Raw genomic sequence first — 25,390 nt, forward strand, 5'->3', positions numbered from 1 at the left:
GCTTCTTGAGAAAAATACTTTATTAATCTTATTCACCACTTCTGTTTTCTTACATTGCAATTAAAAAAAACCACAATATATCTAATTAATGCAGGTATTTCAGTACCTAGGAAGGCATAATACATCATTAGGAGCCCTGGCTCTGGAGTTAGAATTCTTGGGAATGAATATAGACTGTAATTAGTAACTACATTACCTTGGGTGATTCATTGTGGGTCTTGGTTTTCATAGCCAAAAATAAAGATGATGATAATACCAACTTCATAGCTTTGGAAAGGATTAAACAGCAAAGGGCTAACTAAGTAAAGGGCCCGACATATAGTTAAGTGCCTAACAGATATTAGCTATTACTTTAAATAGTGGTGATTTGTGATTTTCATAAAATTAGTGGTCCTCAGAAGTAATATATGTGTATGAACTTATATATTATGTATATGTGTATACACATATACATAAAAGTAATATATGTGTGTGCATACTTCTGTATTATGTAGATAGCTAAATTTCAATTTGCAGAAATGACACTCACCAATAACTGATAGGAGAGCTGTTAACTGAATAAAGTCCTGGATGAGGTTAATTAAGTTTAAGCACTGAATTTGAAAAATTTAAATAATCATTAAGGCAGTCCACAATCTGTGTGTGAGGATAAAACCATATAGAGCTGGTTCTAGCCCAGGGGTCGATAAACTCTGGCTTACTGCCTACTTGCCCAAAACTTATGAACTAAGAACAGTTTTTAATGAACTATTGAAAAATAATCAAAAGCATCATAGTTTAAAGATATGTGAAAATCATAAGAAATTAAAATTTTAGTGCCCACAAATAAAGTTCATTGGAACTCAGCCACGCTCATTTGTGAACATACTGTCTGCGCCTGCTTTCCTGCTACAAGAGCAGTTAGTAGTTGAGACAGAGACCATATGGCCCACAAAGCCTAAAATATTTATTATCTGGCCCTTTACAGAAAAAGTTTGCCAACCCTTAATCTACACTATCATTTCTATGAGGGTGGAGACTGCTGGGGCCTAGCTCAGTGCCTGGCCCAAACAGTGTTTAGTAAATATTTGATGAATTAATATGGTATCAGCATAAAGAGCCTGAGGTGGGGCTCCTCATATGTGCTAAGCATAGTTGTTCTCAAACAACAGAGAGCCTTTCTCAGCAGAGAACAAGAGAGGACTGCTCCGGTTTGTGCAGCCCAGCTAGGGTCTTTGTTACCTTGCGATTCTAATGGTGGAATTTTAGGCTACACTGAAGAGAATGGGGCAAGGGCAGATCATGAGGACAATCTAACAGAGGAGTTCTGCATTTACTAGTAGTCTATTTTAAGAAAAAAAAAAGGCATTACAACAGAGTCAGTTTGGAAGAAACATACATATGCAGAAAAAAAATATCCTATGGCCTTAGTTCACCACAAACTTATTTTTAGATAGGGCTGCTAAAAAGTCTGCAAGATCTTAAATTGCATATAGAAGTATGAATCCATATCACAGTAAATATTAGGTCTCACTGTATTCTGCACTAGGTAGACAACATTCAGAGTGCAACCTTCAACTAGGGAGCCTCATTTATACAAGGGTATAATGACAATCCGCTGTCTAGAGGACAGCTGTCAGCATGGTGATTGGTCTAATCTAGTTAGCCTTTCAAACATGGGAAGTTGATGGACCTGGAGAATATTTCCCATCTAGATGAAATCACAGTCTTCATTTTGAATTAATTTAATTCATGTAAAACACTTAGAAGAATACCTCAGTAAGTACCATCAACTGAAGAATTATGATGTAAAAGACATAAACTTTACTGGCCCTTATAAGATGTAGCCTTGATATCCATAAATGCAGATCAAGTTGCTGAATCAGCCATACCTGAATTATTGCAAATTTCATTAGTTAATGGCAAAACTCACTAGTAATTTATTATCAGGTAATTATCACTAAATATTTCAGTTCACTTTTGTCTCTTTACTGGAGTTTTGTTTTGTTTGCAAACTAACCAGTTCTCTTGCTCTAAGAGGTGAGGAAAAGACATTTATGGTTCACTGAATAGCCGTTGGCTACCAGCTCACTTCCAGAAAGGTCATGGGATCAGTTCTAGCCAATGGGCTGTGAGTAGAAATGATCTATGTCACTATACATCACAGTAATTTGGAGCCAGCATGTGATCCTCTAGCTCCCCTTATCCTGCTGAGATAATTTGGAAGTCCCATGTTAAAACAGAAAAATCACAAAAATCACAGCAGCCTGGATCTGTGTCACTGCACACAGAATAGCTTCCCTGGAGAAAAGCATATGCACACTGACATTTATGTTAACAAGAAGTCAATGGAGATTTCAAGGTTAATTTGTTACTGCAACATAGCCTACTCTACCTTGACTCATAGAAACTGAGCAGAAAGAAACCTTTTATCAGTCTGTGATCAAGCAACTTGGACCATATACAAGGGTAAGCTGAATTAAGTAGGAAAATTTCCCAAACCTTCATCAGACAGGCATCTGTGCAATTTTATTATTTCATTTCAAGTGCATTCACAGCTCATTACCGTACCTACTCCTATCCAAAGATATGTATTTAAAACCAAATCTTCTATGTCACTCATTTATCCATAAAACTTTCTGAGACATACATTGAGCAATGTGCCTTGCACAACATAACCACTGACAAACCTCAGTGGAATATATTGTTCTCCTGTAGGGCACCTTTCCTGCTTCATGACCTTTGGGCTTCCATTTCAGGACATACATACGGCACTGGTGTTAGTTCTCTACAGACAGACAAGATGGTGTAGTGCCCTGGGCAAACCTGGCTCAGTTCATCTTTGTTAGCAGCCACCAAGTAGGCTGTTAATTGGACAGACTGATTTCGGTGGGGCCTTGAACACAGAGAGATGTTATCTCCTCCAGCTGGCAGTAAAAATATCCAGTAAGATAAAGACTCAAGCCTGTGTCCTTCGATACATTCCTGATTTAAAACCACTGGAAACTCTGGGGCCTGGCCTGGAGAACAGCAGAGTATAAACTTCCACAGGCCTGGGTTCAAATCTCAGCTCAACTACTGAAAGCTATGCGAGCCAGGCCCAATGACACAGCCTCTCCGAGCCTCCGCTCCCTGCCTCCCTTGCAGGTACCCATGAGGATTACTGGAACAGATGCAGGTGGAAATACTCACAATATGTTGGACCCTTACTGCCTTGAACTGTGGGATCCTTCATTCAAGTCAACCTGAATCTCTACTAACTTTATTTTTTATTATAAGCAAAGTGACATTCTCAGATAGATTTAAAGTAGTGAAAAATATATCTTTGGCTTTGCCCTTAGATGCCAGTCACAAAAATTCTACTAGTCTAAGCATCTTCCAGTGTGATCAAAGCCTTACTGGGAAAAAAATATATTAAGTTAAATTTCTGATCATTTTCCACAGGCAACTGATGTTTTTGATTCCTAAGAATTTCCTATTTACCACACTTCTGCTGATTTCCAATTCTGATCATATATTTTTATACTCCAAGTAAATTGCTCTCATTTTTTTTTCAATAGGAGAAACCAATGTCAATGCAACCTAATCATAAAAAAAGAAAAGAAAAGAAGAAAACACTCAAATTCCAACAGAGGGGCACCCTGTAATGGACTGGACCACTTCTGAAAACCTTAAAGGTCATCAAAACAAAAGGGAAGTCTGAGAAACTGTCACAGCCAATATGAGCCTCAAGAGGCAAGTCAACCAAATGTAAGATGGTATCCTAGACAGGATCCTGGAACAGAAAAAGGACTTTGGGTAAAAACTTAGGACATATGAATAAACTATTGGCTTTAGTTAATAATAATGTAACAGTATTCAAAAATTATAACAAGTGTACCATACCACTGTAAGATGTTAATAATAAACTGTGTCAGTGTGGGGCACATGGGAACTATGTACTAACTGCTTAATTTCTCTGTCCATCTAAAACTGTTCTAAAAAATAAAATTCATTAGTTTAAAAAAAAAAAATGCCACCATAATGAGATACCATTTCATGCCAAGATGGCCATAATCAATAAGACAAGTAATTCCAAGTGCTGATGAGAATGTTAGAAAACTTGAACATTCAAATATTACTGGTGGGAATGTAAAATGGTGCAGTCATTTTGGAAAATAGTCTGGGAGCTCCTCAATGTTACACATTGAATTATTGTATGACCCAGCAATTCCACTTGGAGGTATATGGTCAAATGAAATCACATGCCCCTCCCCCCCAAAAAACCTTGTTCACAAATGTTCATAGAAGCATTATGCCTAATCACCAAGAAGTAGAAACAATTCAAATGTCCATCAATTGAAAAATGGATAAAATGTGGTCCACACAATGGACTATTCAGCCATAAAGAGTGAGGTATTGATGCTACAACATGGATGAACCTTCAAAACGTTATCATAAGTGAAATAAACCAGACACAAAAGGCCAAAATTGTATGATTCCAGTTATATGAAATTTCAAGAATATGCAGATCTATAGACAGAAAGTAGATTTGATGTTGCCTAGGCAGAGGGTAGGTGGGAGGTGGGTGGTTGGAAATGTGGAGAGACTGCTAGTGGATATGGGGTGATGAAAATATTTTAAAACTGACTTGTACTTTAAATGAGTGAATTGTATGGTAGGTGAATTTGCCTCAATAAAACTGGTATTTTAAAAAGCATCATGTGCACCAAGAACACTGATGGAATGCCATTTAGTTCTATTCAAGCAAAATTTGCTTAAAGGGAAAGCATAAAGGAATGAATCTATGCACACGAGGTTTAATGAGCCTTTTTAGATTAAATGAGCAACACATATAACATTAGGCCTTTCTAAAGTGTGCCTGAGATGTGAAATAGCATCCAAAATATTCCCAGATATTTAATAAATTAACCTGCAAAAATGAGTACCCTTTTAGTACACTACCTCAGAATGCAGTCCTTTCCCCTGAATTACTAGAAAATGACAATTTTTTTAGTTCTCTTGTTATTCACTGTCCTAGTCCTATGAGAAATGTAATACTAATTGAAGTTTAGTGTCCCACAGCACAATACATATCACATAAGTAGAATATAACTCAATAAAAATTTATAAGGTTTATTTTTTTATTCCTACACATTCCAGATGTATATTAACAGGAAATATAATAATTTTAAAAATCAAACTACTTTGTTCAAAATGAAAGAGATGAATTTTTCATATCAAGTCTAATTTCATGAAGCAAGAACTCTATTACTGTTAATATCAGAGACAGTGTAAAACCTAAGGTAGAAAACAGTAATTTTTGGTTCTTGCTTTATTTAAAAGCAGAAAAACAGGTATCTAAGCCTCTAACAGCTTAGTATGTTAATATACATTTCTTTAAGCATCTCTTATAATCTACTCTCCTATTCACTTCTAATCTGACTTCTCTTAAAACAAACTACTTTGACAGGAATATAACTTCAATTTATATGTGAGAGTTTTAGAAGTGAAATTAGTTTTACATACAAGCATTATCTACTGTAAAACGTTATTACTACGTATTATTTCATTCATTTCTGGAATTAGTTTATAATGCATACGAATCTACAAAGATCCTGATATTCTGAATTCAAGCTTTGCAGCTGTCTCTTGGATAAGGTTGGAGTATCTCTCAAGATTTACTGTCAGTAAAACACAGATCTGAGGTTGGTAGTGTGAAAATAAAGCACACTGGCTCTGAGGTAAGCCAAGTAGAAGCTAAAAAGTATTGGGTATGTGGGCAGAATGAGGGCGGGTATAGATTTATTCATTCATTCATTCCTTTTTATCTTTCATTCAAGTGCCTACTATGCACATCAGGCAATGGGGATACAAAGTGAAAAAGACACAATTCTGCCTGCAAGAAGCTCACACTCTACATGGCCATATCTGCGGCCCCAAGAATTTAGAATAAATCTTAGTATTAGAAGATTTTGATCTAAAATATGCACAGTATCTTTCAATGTACCTATGTTGTCTTATTTAATCCACATCAAAAAGAACAACAAAACATCAAGAACATCACATCACAACAAAAACCAAGGTTAAGACTGGCTGAATGGTTTGGAAATTCCCCCACCCATTGAGCCCCTCAGCTGCGGATCTTGGGCAAAGGGGAGTCACTCAGCTCTGCCTCACCCACTAAGCTGCCTCTTCTATTAGTTGGCTGGCAAGCCGCAGCACCGGGGTGGCAACTTCTTCCAAATCCACCTTTTGCTTTTCTCACCACACTGTAGTTCTCCACACAGAATACTTTCTAGGAGACACACACATTCAAGAGACCACCCAGGCCTTAGTGCCTTCCATGCACAGAGACAAGCTTTTCTGAACTAGTACTAAATGAGTGGACAACTCCCAACTGTGCAGCTAAAGCAATTCTGAAGAGACATCACATTGCCATTCACTCACCCCTACTGCTGGAATCTTTCAGCACTTGAAGTCAGCTTGAGAGTATATATTTAGGACACCGCATTTGTATCCTTAGCCTTAACTTTTGAATTCCCTCATCTTCCCAGAAAAACACAGAACAAGTACTATAATCACCAGACTTAGTGATTTATTTCTGTCTCATTTTTATAATTTGTCTCTCAGAAATTGAAATTGGTTGTCCTTTAAATTTTACGTATTTTTGGAAGACATGAAAGCCTTTAAAGACGGATTAATTTTTGAAATATGTCAGATGACTGAAATACACATATTAAAATCAGAGCCAGAAAAGCTTTTTAAGGTGTTTTTCCAAGGGAATATGAAGAGAATATGAATTTCACTGTAATATCAGTGCACTGTAAGAAATAGGGTTTTTCCTCTTCAGATGTGCTCTGGGCTTAGGAGGGAACTGGCAGAGTAAGGCAAAATAAGCCTACGCCTCAACACTGCCTACAGAAAAAGTCCAAGTCCTATAACCTCATGTCCAAAATGCTCCACAATTTTCCCTAAATGCCCTTCCAGTCTCATCTCCCCGAACTCCCCAAAATGAAGCAGGACACTCACGCTGGCTGAATCTGCACTTCCCTGCGGCACCTCCACTCTGAGGTTCAGTTGCCCCTCTGTCTGGAATACCTCTTATTACTTCTCCCCAACTGACCACTTTCTACCTGGTAAGCATCTGACCATCCTTCCATGTCGAATTCAAGTGCTCCCTCCTCCATTACTTTATTTATGTAGACAAATGCTCCCTCACATCAGATGGCTTATCAGAAGGCAGCATAAATTGTCATGCCCTCAACTCTGCCTTGCCTGCCCTGATTGTTACAACAGAAAGTGAACCTTCCACTCTCCCAGTCCTGCCACATTTGGTTTCTATCATTCTTACAGCACTTAGCACCAGCTGCCCTGGGCTGGAGCCATGAATTCATACATCTTAATCCTCCTATAAGACTGCATGTTTTCTGAGGGCAGGGAAGGAACTTTCTGCAACTGTTTCATTTGGTAATGAACTGCAGCAATCATTTGGTAAATGAGACTAAAAACAAAACAAAACAAAACAAAAAATACCTGAAACATTAATTTTGTGAAGATAGGACAATTTCAAAAGAAAACAATTTCTTTCTAGCTCATGTATCTCACTGTCTTACCAATGGGTTTCAGCCCCAGACAAGTTCACTATGGAGTCAGTGTGTCCAAAGAAATGACAGTAGAATGTTCTTGGGGTGAAAGGGTTGTACCCAACTTTATTCCCACGGTGGCAGGTCAATCACTGAAATCCCGTCCACTCAGAGCGAGTCTGCATGCAGCAAGCCAGTCTCTGCCTCTGGGCCTCTGTCCTCGGCACTGCCACCACTCCAGCCTCTGCTCTGCTCTCCTGCAGCTGTGCCACCATGTCGCCCAGAGCACTGGCAGGGCTCTTTGTATAGTCAATAACAATGTATTGCCCACAGGTGTGTAGTGAACCAGCCAACCAGGGCCAGGTGAGAATCCTGGCCACAGGAACTCTCATTTTATCCACACTCACACACCCTGCACTCTAACCCAGTGGTTCTGTGAGTGTGGTTCCCAGAGCATCAGCCTCAGCATCACTTCATAACTTGTTGAAATGAAATTCTCTAGTCCCACCCTAGACCTAAAGAATGAGAAACTCTGGAGTTGGGACTCAGGATATATCATTTTTTAACAAGCTCTCCAGGTGATTCTTATACATGCTCACGTTTTAAAGCACATTAAAGTAACTGCAGTTTCCAGAGCAGGCCAGTTCTTTCCTGTCTCGTGCCCTTGGTCATGCTGTCCGTTTCACGTGGAAAGCTTTTCCCTCTGTCTATTCTCTGTAGATTGAACTCATGCTTTCCTTCCAAGCCTTAGCCCAAAAGTCTTGACACCTTCCTGAACCCCCTGAACAGAACCAACTGTTCTCCTTTGGGCCTTTCCTCCTGGTGTTCACTGTAGCACTGGGAGCCTGTCCCTGGCTACTTATCAAGGAAAGGCAGGGAGGTCAAAAAATTACAACTACCAATAAATACCTTACCTTTTTACCTTATAGTTTACTAATTGCTTTCACATTCACTGATTTGTTTAATCATTAAATCTGCAGCTGAAGAGAAGGTCTCCCTTCTCATCAGGTCAGAAACAGAATCAGACTTTGACTTCCCATCCATGGCCCTGATCATAGGCCAACTGATTTCAGGTATCTATCTTTAAATTACCCTAAGGAGCTCATTCTGATTGACCACTAAACATTCAGAGATTCTCAGATAACCGTTTATCATTGATGGTGATCTAGGGTTTAACTTGGGCTGTCTTAGGATAAGGAAAAAGACTGAGCAAACTGTTATTATTGTTGTTTTTCCAAAATTAATTCCCTTGCATGACAACTTTCACTAAAATACCTCACTGAGTTTTTATGAGCCATGTTTCATGGTCGGCACCTCTCTGACCCAGTAATACAAACTCTGCCAGAACTGGGCCCCTCCTGGAAATACCCACTGGGCTAAACGAATATTCCAATGAACCTTAAACTTGAGAAGAAAGGAAGGAAAAGGGAGACTTCACCAGGACAGAAGCTGAGAGAGCCCTCAGGGGAAGGAATTCAGGAGTCTTTGAGGAATTTTGGTTTGTTCTCAAAGGTTATAAATACTAACTTGATACCGAGCTAAAAGTTCACTTATGCACTAACTTGATACTGTCTTCCCACCAAATTATTGATGAAAGGCATTAAAACCCTAAGCAGAACTCATTTATCAAGCTTCAAAATTCAAGTTTGCATTGCAGAGTACATATCAAGGACCAAAATATAGAAACCTATATTATAGCCATAAAAGATGGCATTTAAGATGACAAAGTGAAGTGAGACAAGAACTTTACTCATGCCTTTGATCATTCACTGTAATGAGTCAATTCTGAACGTGTTTTTATTTGAACAATTCAATCTAGTTTCTGAGCACCAGCTATGGGAACAATGTGTGAATACAGCCAGTACTTTTTATACAAGGCATTCACATTGCTTGATTAGCATTAGTTTTAGGTCACAGATTGTCATGTATCATTTTGAACCTTACAATGGCCATCTATGGGAATAGGTTTACTCTTTTATTCATGGAGTGCAGAGGGCCCTACATGGGAATTCAGGGAGGTTGGGGTGGGTGGAGTTTAAACAAGTAGACCTTGGTCCAAGGACTAATTAACTTGACTGATTTTTTTACTCCCATTTATCAATGCTTTAAATTCAAACTGAATCCAAATTCTACTTTGAAAATGCTACCAAAATCTCATTTTTTGGTTCTCCAACATATTGAAGGGGCTTTCATCATTTTTTATTAAAAATGTATTATTTTCTGGGACTGGAACTTTAAACTATTTATTGAGTTTCTCAATAATAAAGCAAATCTGGTTTCCGCTAATATTTTGAGTTTATTTTGTCAACCATTCCCAAAAACCTGCTTTTTATCATGAAGAAGCGCCCCCCCACCCACCCACCCAAACCTTCTTCCACTTTATTAAGACATTCATCTACTTTACTAAAGTAAGTTTCTCATGTTTTCTTTGTGGTTCACTAGGATTTTTTGAAGGAGGCAAATTTGTATGCAGTGAATTATCATTCAAATATTCTTATACTTTCATAGCTCTGAACTACTCAAAAGAGTCAATCATAAAAATTTGGTTTATTATAAAGTCTAAAGTCCCATCACAACTGGACTTTATGAACAACTATCTATAACTCTAAAAAATAAAATACTTTCTGATGAAACAAGTGTTCTAAATAAGAGAAAAACTATTTGTCACTCTGACTCTCATCCCTTCTATGCTTGTAGTATTACTAAAAAGCAACTTGCTTTTACAGAAGCCATGCTACATGTTTCCCACCACCTCCAAAAAATAGGCACTTTCACTATTACTGAAAAGAAATAAGATGATCAAAGTTGACACAGTTTCACATCTTGTGATTTTATATGTCAGCAAAATTTTCAGCAATCAAAACTGCATAACCATTTTATAACCAATAAACCTGTAATGCAGCACAAAGGCCTCTTTTTTTTTCTGTGATTTTCATCATCATCTAGAAGAAAATGCAGATTTGGATCTCTGGAAATTGCTGGGTGACGTGAAGAGTTCTTAGATGCTGAGATGGGTTGAAACGGGTGGAAGCCAGAAGCAGGTGGCCTTTTCTTTCATTTCCAGAGCCCAGGCCCCAGGAAAGCACAGAAGTAACACAGAAGAAAGTGAAGCAGAGGCAGGAAATGGAACAAGGACCCAGACAGCAGGGGAAGAATGCTCTCAGTAAGATTCCATTTTGAGGCTCTCTTAAGAGTAATTAGGTTCAGCAAAGAAGGTGGAGGGGGGCATTTTCTCCTAGCCAGCTTGGCCGGTCAAATCTGAGGCCTGCCAGTACTGCCTAAATTACTTGTCCCTGATCTGAGGCCTTCCCTGAGGTATTTACACCCACCTCCAACTGCAGTAAGTCCACACTGACTTCAGAACTCCCCCATCTTGAGAACCCAGGAGAATGAACTCAGATCTGGATTCTCCCTGGGGGTTTTGAACACAGCTCAAAGACCTGAGATCTGGGTAATGGTCAAGAAACACAGATATTCTAGGAGGTTCCAGCAGTGGATCCTGCCACCCCATGGTTAAAAATTCTCACAAACCTGGTTGCCCAAGAGTCCTTAGGCTCGTACATGGGGTAAGTCTTCCACCCACAACTCCAGAAGAATCTCCTGAATCACTACCCACTTACCTCCATCACCCAGCTCTACCCCCAAATGAGGGTTGGAACAGAACAGAAATAGTGCCCAGAGAAAGAGCTGCTGCCTCTGACTCCAGGAATGTTTCATGGGTAAGAAAAAGATAAAGACTAAGTGGAATCCTTTTAAAAGAAAAACCAGAAAGATTGATCACTGTCATTTACTCGATTAAATTCTGGCTCATAGAATGTTGGGAGTTTCACCAGCTAAAATCTGTGGTAATTCTAAGCATCTATTAGAGTTACCACTTTGCATTTTGTTAAGATATTTGATTAAGTTATTTGAGCTCTCAGTGCATGAAGTCAGGCAGGGATCAAAGCTCAGCCCAGCTACTTTCAACTGTGTGGCCTCAGAATGTGATTTTTTAAGTCTCAGTTTTCTCATCTTTAAAATGGAATAGTAATTGCACCAATCTCACATGAAGGTTAGCAAAGACTCAATCACATTGCTTGTAAAGTATTCAATACAGAGTCTGGTCCATGGAAAACATTCAATAACACTAATATTACTAGTATTATTATTCTATAATACTAATATTACTATTATTATTTTGAGAAAGTTATATAATATAGCCATTTTACATAGGATTGTGGTATATAACTCCAGAGTTTAATATTTGGGCATCTCTTAAGTGTATGAAACATTAACTTCAACTTACGGCCTGATTTTGCATTTGGCTGTTCAATCAATTTTGACCAATGGCATGATTTTTAAAAAAAAATTGATAATCCCTCTATACCTGGTCAACCTTTCCCTTTCCCCTAGTAATCATCTGTCTAGTTCTGTCTCTTCTTGATTCTTTCATAAGAACAAGAATATCCAGTTGCAGACCATGATCACCCACAGTGTGATTCTCATGGGAGGATGAGTGATCCCACAGCTCCCTCGATGCTCAGTGCCACTCAATGGAAAGGCTGAGTTTTGATTTGCAAAACATCTATTTGCAATATCTTTTCCAAGTAAACAAATATTGCAAACCACCTGAAATGGGATTTTTGAGTTCAGAAGTAGTACCTTCTGTCCTGTTTTTCCAGGTAGAGAGTCTGATCACAATACTATCTCTCTCCCTCATCATCACCCCCAAGTTCCTGGGTCATAAATACCGTGACCATCACTCACCACCCCCTGGTAATGTAGAATGTCTCTCCCAGATATACTCTCAGTCCAAGGACTTCAGGACCACCTCTTTAAATCTTCTGCCCCTGACAAGATAAGCCACCATGTCCTTTCCAGGCTCTTCCTCAGCTCCACTGCATGCAGATTCCCAGGACTGCAGCTTCACCCCTCCTCACTCTGGACTCAGCCTTGAAATGTGGCCAGTCATCCTTTGTGTCTCATCTCTTCAAACAACACAGACATTGTCCCACTGGCCATCAAATCCCACCATCTAGGTTGGTCTCCGATGGCTTTCAATCCACAGACTATCTCGAACCAGAGTGCCCTGCCACCAACTCAAATTAATCTTGAGGCCAATAATCCCAAAAAGTTAGGGTTAACGAGACAAGTTAGGGGCCAGTAGTGAGGAAACTTGAGCAGAGGCCCTGGCTACACCACTAACTAGCTTAGTTAAGCATATCTCAGTTGCTCCTCCACAGGATGAGGGGATGGTCTGGATAAAGTGCTCTCTTCTAGGGGGGCGGAAGATGGCGGCGTGAGTAGAGCAGCGGAAATCTCCTCCCAAAACAACATATATCTATGAAAATATAACAAAGACAACCCTTCCTAGAATAAAGACCAGAGGACACAGGACAATATCCAGACCACATCCGCACCTGAGAGAACCCAGCGCCTCGCGAAGGGGGTAAGATACAAGCCCCGGCCCCGCGGGAGCCGAGCGCCCCTCCCCCCAGCTCCCGGCGGGAGAAGAGCAGGCAGAGCGGGAGGGAGACGGAGCCCAGGGCTGCCGAACACCCAGCCCCAGCCATCCGGGCCAGAGTGTAGGGCCCTCGATACTGGGAAAACAGGGCAGCAAGAACAGTGAGCAGGCACTGGAGGCTGGGCGACAGAGGACATAAGAAAAGCGCGCGACCATTTTTTTTTTTTTGCTTTTTTGCTGCTTTGTTTTGGCGAGCGCTGTTTGGAAGTCTTAAGGGGACGGGGACCCCAGTATTAGGGAAACAGGGCAGAAAGACCGGTGAGCAGAGGCCTGAGGCTGGCACCGGAGAATAAAGAAAAACGAACGACCACCTTTTTTTTTTAATTAAAAAATTTTTTTTTTTTAATTAAAAAAATTTTTTTTCTTGTTTTTTTTTGTGGTCGTTGTTTTGTTTTGGCGGGTGCTTTTTGGAAGTCTTAAAGGGGCAGGGCGGGCCACTTAATCCAGAGGTAGGGAATCCGGAACCTCTGGGCACCCTAACCCCTGGGCTGCAGGGAGCAGGGAGGCCCCTTAGGGAGATAAATAGCCTCCCAGCAGCTCCTGCTCCAACGCGACTCCACCATTTTGGAGTAGCTGCCCGAGCCAGGCCACGCCCACAGCAACAGCGGAGATTAACTCCATAGCAGCCGGGCAGGAAGCAGAAACTCTGTCTGCGCGCAGCTGCGCAGCACAAGCCACTAGAGGCCGCTGTTCTCCCAGGAGAGGAGGGCCACAAACCAACAAGAAAGGAAGTCCTTTCAGCCGTCACTCGTCCCAGTTCTGCAGACTATTCCTATCACCATGAAAAGGCAAAGCTACAGGCAGACAAAAATCACAGAGACAACACCAGAGAAGGAGACAGACCTAACCAGTCTTCCTGACAAAGAATTCAAAATAAGAATCATAAACATGCTGACAGAGATGCAGAGAAATACGCAAGAAAAATGGGATGAAGTCCGGAAAGAGATCACAGATGCCAGAAAGGAGATCGCAGAAATGAAACAAACTCTGGAAGGGTTTATAAGCAGAATGGATAGAATGCAAGAGGCCATTGATGGAATTGAAATCAGAGAACAGGAACGCATGGAAGCTGACATAGAGAGAGACAAAAGGATCTCCAGGAATGAAACAATATTAAGAGAACTGTGTGACCAATCTAAAAGGAGCAATATCCGTATTATAGGGGTCCCAGAAGAAGAAGAGAGAGGCAAAGAGATGGAAAGTATCTTAGAAGAAATAATTGCTGAAAACTTCCCCACACTGGGGGAGGAAGTAATCAAACAGACCACGGAAATACACAGAACCCCCAACAGAAAGGATCCAAGAAGGGCAACACCAAGACACATAATAATTAAAATGGCAAAGATCAAGGACAAGGAAAGAGTGTTAAAGGCAGCTAGAGAGAAAAAGGTCACCTATAAAGGGAAACCCATCAGGCTAACGTCAGATTTCTCAACAGAAACCCTACAGGCCAGAAGAGAATGGCATGATATATTTAATACAATGAAACAGAAGGGCCTTGAACCAAGGATACTGTATCCAGCACGACTATCATTCAAATATGACGGTGGGATTAAACAAGTCCCAGACAAACAAAAGCTGAGGGAATTTGCTTTCCACAAACCACCTCTACAGAACATCTTACAGGGACTGCTCTAGATGGGAGCACTCCTAGAAAGAGCACAGCACAAAACACCCAACATATGAAGAATCGAGGAGGAGGAACAAGAAGGGAGAGAAGAAAAGAATCTCCAGACAGTGTATATAACAGCTCAATAAGCGAGCTAAGTTAGGCAGTAAGATACTAAAGAGGCTAACCTTGAACCTTTGGTAACCACGAATTTAAAGCCTGCAATGGCAATAAGTACATATCTTTCAATAGTCACCCTAAATGTTAATGGGTTGAATGCACCAATCAAAAGACACAGAGTAACAGAATGGATAAAAAAGCAAGACCCATCTATATGCTGCTTACAAGAAACTCACCTCAAACCCAAAGACATGTACAGACTAAAAGTCAAGGGATGGAAAAACATATTTCAAGCAAACAACAGTGAGAAGAAAGCAGGGGTTGCAGTACTAATATCAGACAAAATAGACTTCAAAACAAAGAAAGTAACAAGAGATAAAGAAGGACACTACATAATGATAAAGGGCTCAGTCAAACAAGAGGATATAACCATTCTAAATATATATGCACCCAACACAGGAGCACCAGCATATGTGAAACAAATACTAACAGAACTAAAGGGGGATATAGACTGCAATGCATTCATTCTAGGAGACTTCAACACACCACTCACCCCAAAGGATAGATCCACTGGGCAGAAAATAAGTAAGGACACGGAAGCACTGAACAACACAGTAGAGCAGATGGACCTAATAGACATCTATAGAACTCTACATCCAAAAGCAGCGGGATATACATTCTTCTCAAGTGCACATGGAACATTCTCCAGAATAGACCACATACTAGGCCACAAAAAGAGCCTCAGAAAATTCCAAAAGATTGAAATCCTACCAACCAACTTTTCAGACCACAAAGGCATAAAACTAGAAATAAACTGTGCAAAGAAAGCAAAGAGGCTCACAAACACATGGAGGCTTAACAACACGCTCCTAAATAATCAATGGATCAATGACCAAATCAAAATGGAGATCCAGCAATATATGGAAACAAATGACAACAACAACACTAAGCCCCAACTTCTGTGGGACACAGCAAAAGCAGTCTTAAGAGGAAAGTATATAGCAATCCAAGCATATTTAAAAAAGGAAGAGCAATCCCAAATGAATGGTCTAATGTCACAATTATCGAAATTGGAAAAAGAAGAACAGATGAGGCCTAAGGTCAGCAGAAGGAGGGACATAATAAAGATCAGAGAAGAAATAAATAAAATTGAGAAGAATAAAACAATAGCAAAAATCAATGAAACCAAGAGCTGGTTCTTTGAGAAAATAAACAAAATAGATAAGCCTCTAGCCAGACTTATTAAGAAGAAAAGAGAGTCAACACAAATCAACAGTATCAGAAACGAGAAAGGAAAAATCACAACGGACCCCACAGAAATGCAAAGAATTATTGGAGAATACTATGAAAACCTATATGCTAACAAGCTGGGAAACCTAGGAGAAATGGACAACTTCCTAGAAAAATATAACCTTCCAAGATTGACCCAGGAAGAAACAGAAAATCTAAACAGACAAATTACCAGCAATGAAATTGAAGAGGTAATCAAAAAACTACCAAAGAACAAAACCCCCGGGCCAGATGGATTTACCTCGGAATTTTATCAGACATACAGGGAAGACATAATACCCATTCTCCTTAAAGTCTTCCAAAAAATAGAGGAGGAGGGGATACTCCCAAACTCATTCTATGAAGCTAACATCACCCTAATACCAAAACCAGGCAAAGACCCCACCAAAAAAGAAAACTACAGACCAATATCCCTGATGAACGTAGATGCAAAAATACTCAACAAAATATTAGCAAACCGAATTCAAAAATACATCAAAAGGATCATACACCATGACCAAGTGGGATTCATTCCAGGGATGCAAGGATGGTACAACATTCGAAAGTCCATCAACATCATCCACCACATCAACAAAAAGAAAGACAAAAACCACATGATCATCTCCATAGATGCTGAAAAAGCATTTGACAAAGTTCAACATCCATTCATGTTAAAAACTCTCAGCAAAATGGGAATAGAGGGCAAGTACCTCAACATAATAAAGGCCATCTATGATAAACCCACAGCCAACATTATATTGAACAGCGAGAAGCTGAAAGCATTTCCTCTGAGATCGGGAACTAGACAGGGATGCCCACTCTCTCCACTGTTATTTAACATAGTACTGGAGGTCCTAGCCACGGCAATCAGACAAAATAAAGAAATACAAGGAATCCAGATTGGTAAAGAAGAAGTTAAACTGTCACTATTTGCAGATGACATGATACTGTACATAAAAAACCCTAAAGACTCCACCCCAAAACTACTAGAACTGATATCGGAATACAGCAAAGTTGCAGGATACAAAATCAACACACAGAAATCTGTGGCTTTCCTATATACTAACAATGAACCAACAGAGAGAGAAATCAGGAAAACAACTCCATTCACAATTGCATCAAAAAAAATAAAATACCTAGGAATAAACCTAACCAAAGAAGTGAAAGACTTATACTCTGAAAACTACAAGTCACTCTTAAGAGAAATTAAAGGGGACACTAACAGATGGAAACTCATCCCATGCTCGTGGCTAGGAAGAATTAATATCGTCAAAATGGCCATCCTGCCCAAAGCAATATACAGATTTGATGCAATCCCTATGAAACTACCAGCAACATTCTTCAATGAACTGGAACAAATAATTCAAAAATTCATATGGAAACACCAAAGACCCCGAATAGCCAAAGCAATCCTGAGAAAGAAGAATAAAGTAGGGGGGATCTCACTCCCCAACTTCAAGCTCTACTATAAAGCCATAGTAATCAAGACAATTTGGTACTGGCACAAGAGCAGAGCCACAGACCAATGGAACAGACTAGAGAATCCAGACATTAACCCAGACATATATGGTCAATTAATATTTGATAAAGGAGCCATGGACATACAATGGCGAAATGACAGTCTCTTCAACAGGTGGTGCTGGCAAAACTGGACAGCTACATGTAGGAGAATGAAACTGGACCATTGTCTAACCCCATATACAAAAGTAAACTCAAAATGGATCAAAGACCTGAATGTAAGCCAGGAAACCATTAAACTCCTGGAAGAAAACATAGGCGAAAACCTCTTAGACATAAACATGAGTGACCTCTTCTTGAACATATCTCCCCGGGCAAGGAAAACAACAGCAAAAATGAGTAAGTGGGACTATATTAAGCTGAAAAGCTTCTGTACAGCAAAAGACACCATCAATAGAACAAGAAGGATCCCTACAGTATGGGAGAATATATTTGAAAATGACACATCCGATAAAGGCTTGACGTCCAGAATATATAAGGAGCTCTCACGCCTCAACAAACAAAAAACAAATAACCCAATTAAAAAATGGGCAGAGGAACTGAACAGACAGTTCTCCAAAAAAGAAATACAGATGGCCAACAGACACATGAAAAGATGCTCCACATCGCTAATTATCAGAGAAATGCAAATTAAAACTACAATGAGGTATCACCTCACACCAGTAAGGATGGCTGCCATCCAAAAGACAAACAACAACAAATGTTGGCGAGGCTGTGGAGAAAGGGGAACCCTCCTACACTGCTGGTGGGAATGTAAGTTAGTTCAACCATTGTGGAAAGCAGTATGGAGGTACATCAAAATGCTCAAAACAGACTTACCATTTGACCCAGGAATTCCACTCCTAGGAATTTACCCTAAGAATGCAGCAATCAAGTTTGAGAAAGACAGATGCACCCCTATGTTTATTGCAGCACTATTCACAATAGCCAAGAATTGGAAGCAACCTAAATGTCCATCAATAGATGAATGGATAAAGAAGATGTGGTACATATACACAATGGAATACTACTCAGCTATAAGAAAAGGGCAAATCCAATCATTTGCAGCAACATGGATGGAGCTGGAGGGTATTATGCTCAGTGAAACAAGCCAAGCGGAGAAAGAGAAATACCAAATGATTTCACTTATCTGTGGAATATAAGAACAAAGGAAAAACTGAAGGAACAAAACAGCAGCAGAATCACAGAACTCAAGAATGGACTAACAGGTACCAAAGGGAAAGGGACTGGGGAGGATGGGTGGGTAGGGAGGGATAAGGGGGGGAGAAGTAGGGGGGTATTAAGATTAACATGCATGGGGGGGTAGGAGAAAAGGGAGGGCTGTACAACACAGAGAAGGCAAGTAGTGATTCTACAACATTTTGCTATGCTGATGGACAGTGACTGTAAAGGGGTTTATAGGGGAGACCTGGTATAGGGGAGAGCCTAGTAAACATAATATTCGTCATGTAAGTGTAGATTAGTGATAGCAAAAAAAAAAAAAAAAAAGGGCAGTTCCTGTGTGGTAACCTCCAACGAGTTCTACACAAGGGTATAAAGGGCATATAAAAGTGTAGGCAAAGGGTCTTTTTGTGTTTATACAGAGGATCAAAGCCTAATTGGGCTACCCCGAAAATGAACTAAGATACGATATGAAAAAGAACTTCCAACATCTGCACCCTCTGGAAGACTCATGCCAGAAGATGATCATCAAAAAACCCCAACAAAGATCCACGCACTGCTACAGCTGTAGATGCACTCATCCCACCAGTTCCTGGACCTGCCATGGGAATGAGGAAGGAGATATCTAAGCTGGCCTGTGCATACAGTAAAACAACAAAATTGGACTGGATCTATACTGTTGGAACTCAACCAAGAATTTGGAGAAGTGCAAATTGTAGCGCTCCAAAGTCTTACAACTACAAACTATTTATTGTTAAAAGAACATATGGCATGTGAACAGTCCCCAGGAATGGGTTGTTTTAATTTGTCTGATTTCTCTCAGACTGTTCAAGTTCATTTGGACAATATCCACCATATCATAGATAAGTTTTCACAAATGCCTAAGGTGCCTAACTGGTTTTCTTGGTTTCACTGCAGATGGCTGGTAATTACAGATATGCTTTGGTTATGTAACTATACTCCTATTATGTTAATGTGTGTGTGCAATTTAAGTAGTAGCTTAAAACCTATACATGCTGAAGTTACTCTACAAGAAGATATATCAAAGAAATAATCAATCTTCCCATGTTTTCTTCCGCCTGCTACTTCTATAGCTTTTCTTCCTCCCTCCTAATTACAACCCTTAAATAGAATTCGTGCCTCATATCAAATTTACCGAGTATCATAATTCTTCCAAGTGGTAAAGATACCTCAAGACAAATGCTGGGCATAGAAGCCACAGGGCATAAATATGCAAAGAAGTAAAAAGCTAACTTTTTCAAACAATAAGGCTTCTCTCTCACTTACCAACTTCACATTTCCCTGTATGGCCCCGGAAGATGACTGGTTAGCCAGAGACGGGTAAGATTCCTCAAGGGAGGAACAACCTAAGACAGGCACAGTCGCAGGGGGGCCATCAGGTGAGAAATTGGGGATCAACAGAGGTGAGGCTTAGAACCTCACCCCCCCTGTTCTGAGAGAAATCTTCTGCATACGTGGATGTTTTATTGCCCTGGTCTAGCTTGGATTAACACATAGTCTACAGGCACACACCTGATCATGTACATGTGCTCTCTTACAACACTAAACTATGTTTTCTACCTTTATCTTGTATCTACCTACCACTTCAGCATTTTATTAAAAATAATAATAATAAAGAGAGAAATGTGGTATCCACATATAAATCAAGTATAAAAACCAAATGAGTATTCATATTTGAACTGACTGTTTATAGTTCATAATGCATGAGCAAAACCGAAAGTTTCTGTGATGACTGCCCTTGTACTGTTCACTATGTAACTTATTCATTATGTAAGAATTTGTTCTACATGTAAAAACTTGTTTGTTATGCCTCAGAAGATTGGAGACTGACAAAAATTAGGCTTGGGGTGGAATAATGATTGTGCATTGAGCATTGACTCCCCTATACAGAATTTTATTGTCGTTAACAACCATTTGATCAATAAATATGAGAGATGCCCTCACAAAAAAAAAAAAAAAAAAAAAAAAAAAAAAGGACAGACTTCCAATGGTAAAATAAATTAGTAACCGGGATGTAATGTATAGCATAAGGAATATAGTCAAGATATTGTAACAGCCTGGTAGGGTGATAGCTGGAACCTAGAATTATGTATATAAATGTTCTACCACTGTGTTGTACACTTGAAACTCATGTAATGTAATACTGTGTGTCAACTACCCTTCAATAAAAAATAATTATTAAAAAAAAAAAAAAAAAAAAAAAAAAAAAAAAAGTGCTCTCTTCTAGCTCTTAGATACTAAATGTCCACCTCTCTGATGCCAAAATACACTTATTTACTTGTTCATTCATGCAAAAACTGAGTGTCTAATACTGCAAAGCTGCATGCCTGGCATTGTGAGTGGTTAAAGATCAGCCCCCAAGGAGCTTATCATCTAGAATGGGAAATAAGACAACCACATCAATAAGCGTAAGAAACAGAAAGAGGTAATGTTACAACTAGAGGTACTTATAAATAAGATAAAAAAGAGCATTAAAAGCCATTACCAACACCCCAAACCTGAAACTAGTTTTCAACAAGTCTTCTCTTCTCTGCATCTAGTTTTTCACCAAATGCTTTTTCCTTTACATCATTTCTTAAATCTGTGTTCTCCACTCTGTACTTAAGAGTTACCTGCTTAAATCTAGGTCTTGGATAACTCTGGCCTATTATGATTTTACCCCTTGCCCCAGCATTCCCCTAACAGATCCTTGATCTTTTATTAACATATGAGATCATACCATAAGGTTGGTTTGACTTGGCCACTGTCTTGCTACAGCTCAAAGTGGCCTTCCCCCATATTATAGAAACAACCCCATCAAACTATAAAACTGTCCACACTTCACTTCTTCCCTCTCACAGTTGCTGAGAACATACTTTGTGCTGGGTGAGATGTCTAAGTCATAGGCTTTACGCTCTACGAGCTTACATACTGGTCTGGAAAGTTGGGATGTGCTAAAATACAACAGTCTTAGATACTAAAGATGGGCGGGATACTGGCAGCGCAGTCAACAGTAATAAATGCTACAGTGTTTAGAAGAGGGAGAATGGCTTTCTGACCACAGTAATAAGGGAAGGCTTCTAGGAAGTCACCCCGGGGCTACTCCTTGCAGCATGGACTTCAACAGGGAAGGAGGCAACCCTGCATTTTGAGTCTAGGGTCCACTGTGATGAAGGCAAGGAAAGACGCAGTTTCAAAACCAGCAAATTGTTAGGTGGGGCTTGAGTGAGAAGGCACTTTTTGAAAGGAATCTGCAAGGCATTAGCAAGCTCAGTAGCAGGAATAACTAATTTTCTGCTTAAACCAGATTACATAGTATAAGGAGGTAGAAGAGAAGAAAGTTTCATAGGCTAATCAAACTGAAGAGCGCATCAGCAGGAGAATAGTAAATAGAGCCCTGAAAATCAGAAAATCTGGGTCCCAGGCCCAGCTCTCCCCAAGGAGGGGCTCCAGAGGCCACAGCAAGTCATTTAACCTCATTGGTCTCGGTTTTCTCATTTGTAATCTGAAGCAGCTGAACTGACTGACCTCAAAAGGCTCTACAGTCCAACACTAAACCAACTGTATATTATTTCTGCCATTAAAACATTCATCGTGGTGGGTGGAGGGAAAGGCAGGTGTCCATATTAGCTTTCATACAGGTTTCTCTTCCTGAACTAAAATTTTCTTTTTCCTAAACTTGTTAATTCTCTGTTTATGCCTCCCACATCATAAATGTAACACTTTACCTAAATAATGTTCGGTGTGTGAACTTTTTCATGGCCTAAAGTTTTTTGACTCACAGGCTATCCAAGACATTTGTGCAGCAGACTTACAGCCTCCATGCAGATGAACCCAATACCACAGCCCCAGATAGGAGATCTCTGTATGAGCAATAGAATGTGTCAGAATAAATAAAGGAGAGAAAAGTGAGAACTCTTAGTCATCTAGAAGACCTCCTCCTTTTAATAGTACTAAATGAAGCCTGAAATAACAGTAATGTAGAAAAGTAAATGAGGAAGTTTTACAGTTTAGAAAGTCTACTTAAAAAATGCAGCTGAAATGCGAAAAGTTTTTGGCACCAAAATTCGCTGGGAGTTAACATTTTTTATGCCGCATCCAAAGGCCCCTAGCTCCAGAAAAGGCACCAAAACCAGAAACCACATATGTGATTTCACCCTAGCCCTACTGATCTTATGCATCAAAAGGCCAAAGGCAAATAAACCAGTCAGAATTCAAGCGAAACAGGCTGGATCAGAAAGCCTCACCAGCGGCCACCCAAAGTTTAGCGAGAGATAAAAAAAAAAAAAGTTAACAAATGCCTAACTCACTCCCGGAATCATAGTGCAGTTCTCAGACTCAAGCGGCATAAATACACGATTTAACACCTGACCGCACTACAAGCTGCCGGGACTGGGCAGGAGCGCGCCGGTATCGGCGGGCGTCGCACTGCACAGCCGGGCGACGGAGCCGCCTTTCCAGCGAAGGAAACCGAGAGAGACTCACCTCGAGCCGCTGCACGTTTGCAAAGTAGGGCTTTGTTTTGTGCCTAGGGTCCAGCCTTTATCTCGGACCCCACCGCTGCGCCCCGTTCCTGCCGCAGCTGTCTTGCCCTCGAGCCCGCAGCTCCTGCTGGGGATCCTGGAACCCGCAGGTCGACTCTGCCGCTACCTCGCCGCGCCCGCCTAGGGGCCGTGCTTGCGCCACTACGCATGCCCGGCCAACACCCGGGCCAGCAAACTGCGAATCCACTTGCCAGGTTTTGGCTGCGGTTCCCAAGGACAGAAGGCCAAGGAGTTGCAGGTGCTGGTAGAGGCGAGGGAGGAAGGTGGATGGGCGCTGCAGCAACTTATCCCTGTTGAGCACAGTTACTCTGGACGTGCCCTCAAGCCTAAAGATGACCATCTGCACTGTTGGAATGAGCTTAGCCTAGTGGCTGTCAAATTTGATTGTAGATCAGAATCACCTGGAGGGCTTGTTAAAACACAGATCTCACTCCGGGAGTTTCAGATTCAGTAGGTCAAGAGTGAGGCCTGACAATCTGCATTTCTAACATTTTTCTCAGGGGAATCTGGTGCTACTAGACCCCGTACCACACTTTGCAAACCGCTGGTCAAAAGAAAAGGTATTTGATATTAAAAAAGGAAAGTTTTCTCTACCCCTTCCGGCTTTGGGGATTTCATGTAACACTTCCTCTTCATTTAACAGCCACACGAGCTTAAAACATAAGTAAATAACTACAGCTCAGTCTCAAGTAAAGGTGGGATACTTCCTCTTCCTCTAGTAAGTGAGTCAAGTAAAAGGAATGCAGCCTCAGGAGTTCTTGGGTCCTTTGCCCCCAGCATAATCTAGAGTTGTCCTTCTAGCTCTGTCCAGGCAACAAGAGCTGGTCTCTATTTTGCTGCCCCTTTAACACATAGTCCTGTGTGGCCCTCAGTGTAGCATAGTACTGGGTACAAAATAGTTGTCCAAGAAATCCTAAAATAGTATTAGTAGGGCTAGAGAGGTGAAGAAAAAAGAACATTGAAATTATTTCAGGAACCCAAAGGAATCAATAAACAATTAAACATGGAAGTAGGTGGGTGGATAAGGATTTATCTCTGCATTCTACCTAGAGAGATTAGTGGATTTAATATCCTTATCTGAGCCCAGATATACAGGAGGAGTTGAGTGTATAAGAACTTACAAAATATTTCTTTAAAAATTAAACACACATCTATCTTATAACCTGCTATTCCATTCATAGGCATTACCCAAGAAATAAAACACATGTTCACACAAAGACTTGAAAACAAATGTTCATAGCAACTTTTTCCACATGGCCCCAAACCAGAAGGAACCCAAAGGTCAATCGACAGGTGAACTGATATACAAATTGTGGCACATCTATGCAATAAAATACTCTACAACAATAAAAGGAAAGAATTCAACATAAGAAAGGCTTCAACATGAATAAATCTCAAAACATTACTCTGAATAGAAGAAGTGACAAATGTATGATTCCAATTACATGAAGTCCAAACTAACCTATAGCAATGAAAAACAATTTATTAATTGCCTGGAACCATGGGTAGAGGGAGGGATGGGCTGTAAAGGGGAAGCAAAAGTCTTTTTGAGATGATGGAAACCTTAATCACAGTGGAGATTACACGGCAGTATACAACTGCCAAAACTAAATTATGTACTCTAAATTTATGAAATTTATTTTACATAAATTATTCCACAATAAAGATAAGAAAAAAATTAATCAAATACTCCTATGAGCTCTTTATTAGTGGGAATATTGGCCAAGTTAAGTTCATGAGGAAGTGTAAACCCTAACTGTGGTATCACCTGATTTGAAGAGAAGGCACCAAGAAAAGAAAAGAAAAAATCACCCTCTGTAGAAGAAACTGAAAATAATCAGAATAAACTACCTGGAACAACCTTTCTCTAAAAGTAAGCAACCTTCAGATGTGATATGTAAATGTACTGCTTAAAAAACTAAAGTATTTCCCCAAAGTATCTCCCAAATGTAAAACAGTACAGAGTATATATTAGAAATGCCCAACCAGTACATAATAATTATAAAGACAATTATCTGCTTAACTGGTTATATATCAACCAGTGAGAAGTAAGGTTTTCAAACTGTGTTTCCAAGAGTCTATAGTGTCATGGAGAAGATAAGTAAGCAGGGCTCAGAGTCAA

General features: G+C 40.1%; 1 protein-coding gene across 2 annotated transcripts in view; it reads right to left on the bottom strand.

Moving 5' to 3' along the window:
• PLS1 (plastin 1) overlaps positions 1-23,401 on the bottom strand; it is a 128,176-nt gene extending 104,775 nt beyond the window's left edge. For both annotated transcript variants that reach the window (XM_036877274.2, XM_036877270.2), the window contains exon 1: positions 23,210-23,401. The gene's annotated coding sequence lies outside the window, so the exon portion shown is untranslated. The remainder of the gene's footprint in view (positions 1-23,209) is intronic.
• Positions 23,402-25,390: the final 1,989 nt, after the last annotated feature.

The sequence above is a fragment of the Manis pentadactyla genome, chromosome 1, assembly GCF_030020395.1.
Source record: "Manis pentadactyla isolate mManPen7 chromosome 1, mManPen7.hap1, whole genome shotgun sequence".
Taxonomy (NCBI): Eukaryota; Metazoa; Chordata; class Mammalia; order Pholidota; family Manidae; genus Manis; species Manis pentadactyla.